Raw genomic sequence first — 10,397 nt, 5'->3', positions numbered from 1 at the left:
AATATTTTAAGAGTTATATCAATACGAAATAGCTCCCGCACTGCTTGTTTACTGATTTCCATCAAGCATTTGACAGTATTAATCGATAAAAATTACCTTCAAAAATCTTAAAAACTTTACTGAAGTTAGATCAAAAATAAACTACTTCAAAACAAAGTATATGCTGAGAACAAAAAAGGTGTAATGATAATCAGTTTATAATAAATAGCAAGTTATTTGAAATATTAAATACCTGGGTTTGGTATTAAATAGAACCTCAGCAATATACGAAAGACTTTAAACAAAAAATTAGTTTCTGATTCTTCAGTTCCTATATATGAACTCGAGATATAGGCTGCTTAATTATATCAAAAACTATTAACCAACTTTCGCATGTTAATTTAAAGTACTTCGAAAAATATTGGGCACGGTTACAAACTCAGCCATTCAATAAAGGGTTAAAATGTGATCAAATACATTAAATCTCTTAAAGTTGAAAACGAAATTGAGATACAAAAAAAAAATTGTTACAAGAACAACGATGTCGTCTTGTGCAATATTGGTAGTAATATATGCAAAATACATTTAAGTGAACATTATGATATAGCAATATAGTAGATACTATGAGTATTTACTGCAACAGAATTATTTAAAATTGAATTTTTTTAAAGTAATCATTATTTGCAATATAACTGCTTGTATTATCGTTTATATAACAAATCTCGATCAAGAAAGTAAGTCTTCTTAGTGAGGCATACAAAGTATAATTTAATATTTAATTTAGTTACTTTATTAAATGGTATTAATGATTTTTTATTTTTGTCTACATGTGAAGTAATTCTTGTTATAAATCCTCCTCAATTAGCTAAGAAAGCCGTTTTGAATCCACAAAAGCCTCGTAATAGTGGGTAGTAGTGGGTCAATCTAGAACCAAAGGATTTGGCCAATGCTAATGCTAGAGATATCGCCGAATGTGTTGATAAGGGGGCCACCAGAAACTTAAGCGTAGTTCTGGCCAAACCAGGACATAGTCACATTAGATATTCTGGTGTTCTTTCTTCGAGAACTGGTGGACACGCACTGCAGGAGATACCACAGGGTAGGCAAAGCCTAGCTCCATGCCGTCCTATGGTCCACGTGCCGTGTAAAGACAGATATTATCCTTGATACCTCTGATTTGCTTCTTTGTATTAAGTCAAAGGTTCTACATTTGGAATAGATTGACCATACAGCTTTTGACCTAACTGCTGAGGCGACAAGGGCCCAGTCACTATTTGCGTGTCACAAAAAATGATCATAAATAAGTTTACGACCGTAGCTGACAGGGGCAGGGATTGAAATTTTTGTTATTAATTTTTACTAGAATTTTTCAAAATTAAAGCAATGCATTACAACAAAACCCTTATTAAGCAAATGTGTTTATTTGTTAGTTAATTTGTATAAAAATGTTAACACAAATAATAATTATAATTGCTAATCCCAATTTTCGACTTAAAAGTGAAGCGTAATGTTTGATATTTTTAACACCTACTTTACAAAATTAACAGCAAAAAATTTGTTTATTCGCACAAAAATAACATTAATTTGGTAAAATTAAAAATAAATACTAGTTATAAAAAAAAAAACAAAAAAAAAGAAAAAAATAATATTTAAATACATATTTGAGAAGTAAATGTTCAAAAAGACTACACAACTTATCAAAATTGATTAAATCGAAAAAACGTAAGTAAGCAGCAGTCACTTAAATAAATGAACAACAAAATCTCAGCTGAAAAGCAGTCAGTTAATTTGCGGCCAAATACGGCAACATTTGAGATTGTTTACAACGCATTTATTTACTTAAAACTGAGTTTAAATGCCAAAATTAAATGTACGCCATACATAAATTGTTCAAATATGAATGTTCATTAAAATTTTGTATCATTAATTTTAAAAATTTTCGAAGTTGAATAGTTTTATTTATTTTTGAAATTAATTTATTTTTGTTTAATATTAAAGCAAAAAAAAATAAATTATGCCAATTGAAATTGGTGCGCATTCAAAACTTGAAGTTAGTTTCAGTTTAAAATTAATTAAAAAATTATTTGAAAACGATTTTCGATTATTGGCATTTTTATTTATATATGTATCTTAATTATTGTATAAAATTGTCATAAATAATTTTGTTAAAACAAATATGTTTGAACATAAATTTAGGTTTACCCTTTGACACAAATATGTGGTTAACTAATTTCTTGATGGTTTTTACTTAGTTTTTTTTTTGTTTTGTGGTCTAAAAAAGGCATAAGATAAAATACAATTTGCATAAATTGTTGCAATATCTGCATATGTAAATTAATATATTTTAAAAGTAATATATATTGACAGTAGGAGTTGTTAACATTTTAAAATAATCATTAACAAAAATTGATAATATAACCAGATATAAAAAAAGTATTTTTTGAAGATCATTAATAACATTAGATTGCATATTGAACTATATGAAATGATGCGTAAGTTAAATAACTTCATAAGTCAATAGTTATAACGAATTTAATGCGGTTAAATGTAAAAAAATAAATATTTAAATTTTAATATTTAAGTAAACAGTTATGCTATAGCGACACGCCTATTAATTAAATATGCCAAAAACCCTTTCAATTATTTTAATACTCGCTTGATAAATGTGCATGCTCAGGTGCACTTCAGTTAATTTGCTTTTAATGTTCATAAAATATTTAAATTTTATTTAAATATTTTTTTTTCTTTTAATTTTCCTAGCAAATAATTTTTTAATTTATATACAATATTAATGACTAATTTAGTTTTACTGCCGTACGGACTTTAGCTGAAATGCCGCTTATAACATTTCTTTGCTCTAATCTACATCTCGGATTTTTCAGTTATCGTTTCGGTTTAAACATTTAAAATTAATTTTTGGGTGCTTATCGGTCACCACAATTTAACAATTCGCCCATTTAAAAATCATATAAATTAACAATTTGTAAGGTTTTTGCTCGCGTCCGATTAAAAGCTGATCTCTATCGCATTAAATAATCGGCGCTTAGGCATAACGTTCCAAATTGTTTCATATTTTATAATGACACAATGACAACTTTAAAAAATTACATTATGCAAATAAATTTTTATTATAATTTATAAAAAAAATCATTTATTATATAAATTTTAATATACGTTTTTATTTAAAAAAAATATATGTTTTCATAATGATAATGAAAAAATTGAATTTTTATTGGGTTTAATTAAAATTATGCAAACATAAATTTAAATTTAAAAAAGAAAAAGAAACTACTTGAATTTAATTGAAAATTTAATATTTTATCATAAATATGAATGACAAAAACAATAAACAATGAAGCGTATTGTTCCTTTTATGCTCTGAAAGACCCTACAAATTGTGCGGGTAGCATAAAATCTTGGCATTGTCACAAACGAGAACAAAACAATATTGAAATATTGAGTATGTATTTTTTTTTGAAATCATATATGCACAAAGTTAACTTGCATTGGAATTTATGGTTCTATTTCAGATTAATATATAAGATCTTCAAGTTTGAAAAAGGTATCAAAATTTTAAGCACCAACGCCTGTATTTCGCAATTAGCAGATCTTAATTGCTTATAACTGCGCAATTAAAATTTTAGCGTTTACAATACTCAACTTATTAGCAAATAGTGAAACTAAAAAGCAATAAGAAAGAATAACCTTTAAAAAATAAATAGTTAATAAATTTTATGAAATTAAATTATTAACTGTCTATTAAAGGCTATATAAAACTCTTAAACTTTACTCCAGATAGAACATTAATTTTTATATTTAATAAATATAATCAAAATTAGTTGTGTGTGGCTACCAGGTTAAAATATTTCTAGACAAAATTCTCTTAATTGAAGTTAATTATCTCCAATATATTAATATGCATAATGTGACACTAATTGTTTCTCAATTAGTAGTTAATTTTGAAAAAAAAATTACAATTGTGACAGTGTAAATGTATTTCAAATAATATTGCACTAATAATAATACAATAAAATACAATAAAATAAACTAGCAATATAACTAATTAAAATTCTTTTATTGGTTACATGCCTTGACAATAAAATTAATGTATAAAAGCTATAGATTTTGATTTAAGTATATTTGGTTTTTATGACCAAATACATGTTTATCGTCTTATATGTTTAAGATAAACACTAAGAAGTTAATTTTCAATGCCATATTTATTGAAAAAAATATTATATTATAGAAAATAAAATTTATTTCAGGTATAAAAATGTTCAATAATCAAAAAAAAAGATCATATAAATTATAAAAGTGATAAAATCTTTCACACAAGTTACTGGAGTAATTATAATAGAAATGATAAAATGATAATAATATGTATACATTTTTAATAAATAAATAGATATATACATATATATAAACACTTAATGAAACAAATATTAATATATGCGTTAAAAATATATATAAAAAAGCAACTGCAGTTAACTTAAGAAAATAATAATAATAAAGTGCCACCTAACTGCACCAAAGAAATGGCATGAAAATTGAAAAAAAAAATATATGAATATTTTGTAAAAATACAAAATGCCAACTAACTGTACCAAAAATAAAACAAAAAAATCTGTTATAAATTTCTATATAATTATTTTAAACGTTAAAAAATTGTTGAAAGTCAATTAGTCTTATTATATTATTTAATTATTTATTTCTATTTGAGCCAGTGCACTTGAGCACTTTTACTCTTTCTTAACTCGAGGTATTTTTAAAACCCCTCTTTACGCCTTGACTGGATTATTGTTTATCACTTCATTAGACTAAACAATAATTGACCTGAGATCTGCATACCTCCCCGAGGAGCCTGTAACCATTCTGAGATTTGACAACGCGGTGTTGGTAACTCTGTCAGTTTTCTGTCTTATTATATTTCAAATTATATTAACTTAAATTTCAATCCATACATTTATTTTCCCAATTTCTTGAAATATAAAAGCTTTTAGCCTAATTATTAATGTGTTCTTAAATTAAAGTTATCCAAAAGAAGTTCATTTTTATGTTATTAGAAAATTTATTAACTGATTCGATCACCCTATAGAATACGATAGTTGACAATATCTAAACATATTCTGGAAGCAAAGGACAATTCCCTGTTAGGAGCCTGAAAGTGATTTTGCGGTATTCACCACAGGCTGCAATGACAAGAAAGTAGTTTGATACAAAAGTAGAATGGAATTATAAAGGAATTAAAATGTGTAATATTGTAACAATGTGTTATATATGTTTTTTTATATATACATGTTCTTTAAAATTGGAAGGAGTATTAAAAACTTAAACGGAGTTATAGGCATAATAATATTCTAGCGTAGTGGAGCTTGGGAAATTTTTAAAAAAACCAAAATCTCATTTGTCGAAAATATTCCTAAAGTAGTAATATCGATTATCTATATTATATCAAAAAAGAAAAAACCAAATTATCTAAATTTATATTATCTAAAAATTTGTATCATATGTACAGCTTCTGCCTTATACTTGAAGACCAGTCTTAAAGACCACTTTGACTAAATTTGTCGTTATTTTATTGCATTTGGCTTCCACAATATTTTTTAATAATTTTGTATACGGGCATTATTCTTCAAGATGATTTCAATGCTCGATCGAGTAAGTTTAACAAATTGGCACAATTAAATAAAATAAAAGACGTTTTCAATTTGTCTCCATTTTTTCTTATTGGAATTGGTGTAAAATAAATTATTCAAGAAACTTTTATGAAAGTAGGTTGTGCACCAATTGGCCATTTTAATGAAAGTGTAGTGCAAATAATTTCGGATTTGATATTGTTAAATTAACTTTATAAAATAAAAGATAAAATAATAAATATAAAATGTTTAAAATAAATATTATTTAAATTATTATTATTTAAATATAAATTTAAAATAGTGTCACCAATTTTTTTAAAAGTAATTTGACGATTTTTTGATGACAAGATAATACCTTTCAATTCATGCTCACTTCAATGCTTTAAGCACACGACACATGAGGAGTAGAAAATTCATCATTTTTAGCTACAATAAAAAATATATTCAATAACTTACGTTTTCATTTAAATCACTAATTGATCAACTTCTTAAATAAAAGGCATTCTTAAAAGATAAAGAAATTTCCAACCATACTTGTCCATATATACCATATATAGTATATAATTTAATGTAGCCAATATTAATACCACCACTTTGAAATATTATTTGTTGAATAAAAACGTTACATTTGATTCGTCGAAGGTAGATAGTTAAGCTGAAATTATAAACTGCACATTATTTAAGTTTTAATAAAGTTCAAAAATGGTTTTCCGGTAGACCTCTTTATTTGCTACTTTTTAAGTTTTATAAACATTATTACCAAGAAGTTGGCTAGGGTGTGGAAAGGATTAAAAACATTCTTCCGAAAAATGTATACAATCTCAGCTCATAAATATATTTGTATAATATTTAAAAAATTTTAAAAATGTTGCGTGTGGTCTAGACAAAAAAAAAACAAACAAAAAATATATAAAAAGTAATATGACACAAAAATATAAAATGAAGCTTAAGGGCCCATTAGACAGCAACGTTCGTTGTCAACGCGCGCTTGCCATTACACAAACAATTTTTAAAAAATTTTTTAAACACGCCCCAGATAAAACAACAAATATACTAAAAAATCGCTCTCACATGAGAATTTTTTTCTCCTACTTTTCTCCTACTTTGTGAAATGCAAATTTGTTTGTGTAATAGTAACATTTGAAATTTTAAGAAATTGTTGACGAAACAAAAAATTTTGATTTCTTCAAACATGCCTCGTGTTTTTGCATATACAGTCGGATTTGGTCGCCATGCAAAATTTTATTTATTTTGAGAAAATGGAAGCGTAAAACATCGTTTAAATGCACGCATGATTTGTCGTTAGCATGCGATGCTTTGCAAATATGAATAAATTTAATTTTAAATATTTGTATTTTCTACCTAGGTAAAAATTTTTAATTTCCAAAACATTTTATTAAGAAAATAAAATATAATAACCTTGGGCTAAAAAAATAACCAAACATTAAATTACAATAAAAATTTTGTTTAAATATTAATTGCATTGTACACCTACGGAAAATTAAAATAAAATAAAAATACAAAAAATACTAAAAATACCAAAAAAAAAAATTAAATTATATAAAAATATAATATATATAAAAATAAATATATAAATTGAAATCATAAAAATAAATATAAATATATAAATTAAAATTATAAATTAAATGTAAAACATCATTTTTCGCAAGGAAATTACGCATAGCAGCCGCTGTCGATACTTCAGCGATTGCTTTAATACTGATGAGTGAACAAATTTTGCATTCTTTGCTGGAGGCGTGTTTAAAAAATTGTTGGTAAATTTAATGTGTAATGGAGAGAGAAGACTTCGTGTGTTTGTCAACGCGCGTTGATGTCTAAAGGCCACTTTAGAACTTTTTAAATTAAAAAATCATTTTATGGAGACAAGCAAATTCATTTATAAAAAAAAAGTAAATCTAAAAGAAGTTTGAAAAGAAAACATACCTATTTATGTAGAAGAAAAATTCAAAGTAACATAAAGACTTTTTATGTGAAAGAATATCAACTAAATATTATTAGAAATTATTCACAAAAGTGGAAAATTTATGCTGAGATTAAAAATTTTGCTTACAAAGGTCTATATATACCATTACTTGGTCATTTATTATGCTTAAATCATCACGTACAAATGTAGCTAGAACCGATGAAGTTCAAGTCGAGCACAGAGAATATCTCGAAACGTAAAAATTTATTATTTTGTATAGACGATAAAATGAAAAATTAGTTGAGAAAAATCTCAACATAAAAAATGTAATAAAAATATTATGACTAAATTTGTTATGTGCTTATTATATGTTCACTGAGAAATTAATTATATTTTATATTAATAAGATGTCTTATACTCTTTGGCAGGAAGAAACTCACCTTAGAAACTTCTCGTTGACTTTATAATAAATTAGAAATTAATGTCAGTGAAAAATGAAGGCTTTAAAGCAAATCAAAACTAATTTTATTCAATCAAGTTCGCCATTAACGTCATTGCTGTTATTGTTAGAGAACTCGTTAAAGACTTCACGTATAATTTTTCTTAAGTATAACACAATTGAACAAATAAATTGTACTTTATAAAGGCAAAAACTGATTTTACAATGCGTTAAAGAAGGTTATAAAAATAATAAAAAAAATTGGAAAAAAATACAAAATTAATTTAAAATGTAAAGCGTGTGTGGTCGCAATAATCAAAATTCATGTACACATAAAATCAAAAAACGCAAAATCAGAACTTGTTTAAACTTTTCAAATGCTGACATAGTTTTTATGAAACATTTTATTACTAAAAAATTTGCATATATGTATGTGGAAATGTCTTAGTATTTCTGTTTGTGCAACAAAATGTGGCACGAATTCATTAAACGAACAACGTGTGATTCCGCGGCAACGCTATTTTTTTCGCATTTTAAGTGACAATCTTTTTATTAAGATTTTTGTTTATATCTGCCTTCGGGCAATTTTTAAACTAATGAAATTACTTTTGTGCCTTCGCTGTTGAATTTTTTTTATTAGGTGTTTTACCCTAAGGGCAAAATTAATTAAGTTACATGTTACCATGCAATGGCATCAACCGCAAAAATCTTGGCTTAAATTTTTACTGTATACATTTATGGTGAAATCTAAAATTTTATAATCGGAACGATGCAGAGAAAATTTTCATATTTAATGCCAAAAAATTTCAATTTATAATTTATCGTTGAAGTAACCAATTTTGTCATTTAACGTCACACGCCCCTAACTCAAGCCACTAACAAGCACTTACCAACGAGTACCTCCTCTTTACTTAAATCTACGAATTTGTATTATTTTGACACATTTGTCTTTTTGGACAGTTGACATATGTCAATTTAGCCGCAAGCAAAATTTCGTATTTATTTTTAAATCATATAGTGTTTATTTGTTTGAATTAATCGGGTAGAGTTAATTTAAAAATAACATTTTTAGCTACACAAATGCATATACAAATTTTTTTTTTATATATGACGTCTGTAGTAAAGTGAAGAGTATTCTTCTTTAATTTAATTATAATTTGAAAATTTTGCAATATCATATGCAATATAACTAGCACTAAAAACTAACAAAACTGATAAACAAAATTCATTAAAAATGGTACAATGCAAGTCTGTGAATATTTCCAGTAGACCACCTATAGATCCGTTATGACACCATATCACTGACATTCTCCTAGTGACGTTTCCAAAAAAGATTTAATGATTGTTGTTTTTTTGTTTTAATGGCTACCTATATCATGTCAATCAATAAATTTTCTTTGAAAATTTTGTGAAAATTCATATATCAGCTTCCTACAGTTCTACGAAGTGTTCAATAAAGGCTTTTCTTGCTTCTTGGCCAAGAGGACATGGTTCATTAAGTATTTCTTAACTTAAATTTCTTAAAAGTAAGTATTTTAGTATATTAAATTATTTCATTACTTCGCACAAAAACGATATGTTTTAAATATAGATTATAGATACAATACCTTGCTGCATGGTTAAATTTAGCCGAGAAACATGAAGATCTGAATTTAAAAGACAAGGATAGTTGGATTGACTGGCAGCAACGCATTCTGCTAAAACAGGATCAAGCACAAGCTACTCCAGACAAACATACAGCGAACTAACTCACTATTTAAGGACATCAAATTATTTTAATGATAAACATACAATGAAAAAAATTCGTACAGTTCTCAAATCTCGTACCAAACGCAACAAACTCAATTACTTACCCTATGTAATTTGTGTCCTATTGGTTGATAGCCTATGCAATACGCAGAAAACGGAAAACGTTAAATACTTTATCGCAATCTGCTCAATTTTAAAGGAAATTAGATACAATTACTTTGGAAAAACGACCCTAAGTCAAACAGAACTGCACAGTGTCCTTAATGGAATAGACTGGCTGAATTAGTACGCATATCTTAATCAAGCGTTAAAATATCGACAAGTTATAGATGAGAGCTTTTAATCGCACTTATGCATAACAATTATATATGTTAAATGCGGAATCAAACTCGCAACAATATTAGAAGGATGAAATGAGTAGGCAATCGTTCATAGCTTTAAATAAATAATATATAATGTATGGATAATTATATTAATCTATAAAACTCGAGGGACTTAACACTATTGTAAAACTTTTATGTAATTCAAGATAAGCAAGTTTATTAGGACTTACAATTAAATCCTGTGAAAAAAGTCCTTATGAGCTAAACAATGACAAAGCGGATTTAAAGTAATTTGCACATTCTTCTTATTCCTAAAATAAGAGTTATTTATTAAACTAGTTATTAAA

Source organism: Teleopsis dalmanni, chromosome 1, assembly GCF_002237135.1.
Source record: "Teleopsis dalmanni isolate 2A chromosome 1, ASM223713v2, whole genome shotgun sequence".
NCBI classification, from domain to species: domain Eukaryota; kingdom Metazoa; phylum Arthropoda; class Insecta; order Diptera; family Diopsidae; genus Teleopsis; species Teleopsis dalmanni.
The sequence above is the reverse complement of the archived record's forward strand: the minus strand, read 5'-3'. Positions refer to the sequence as shown.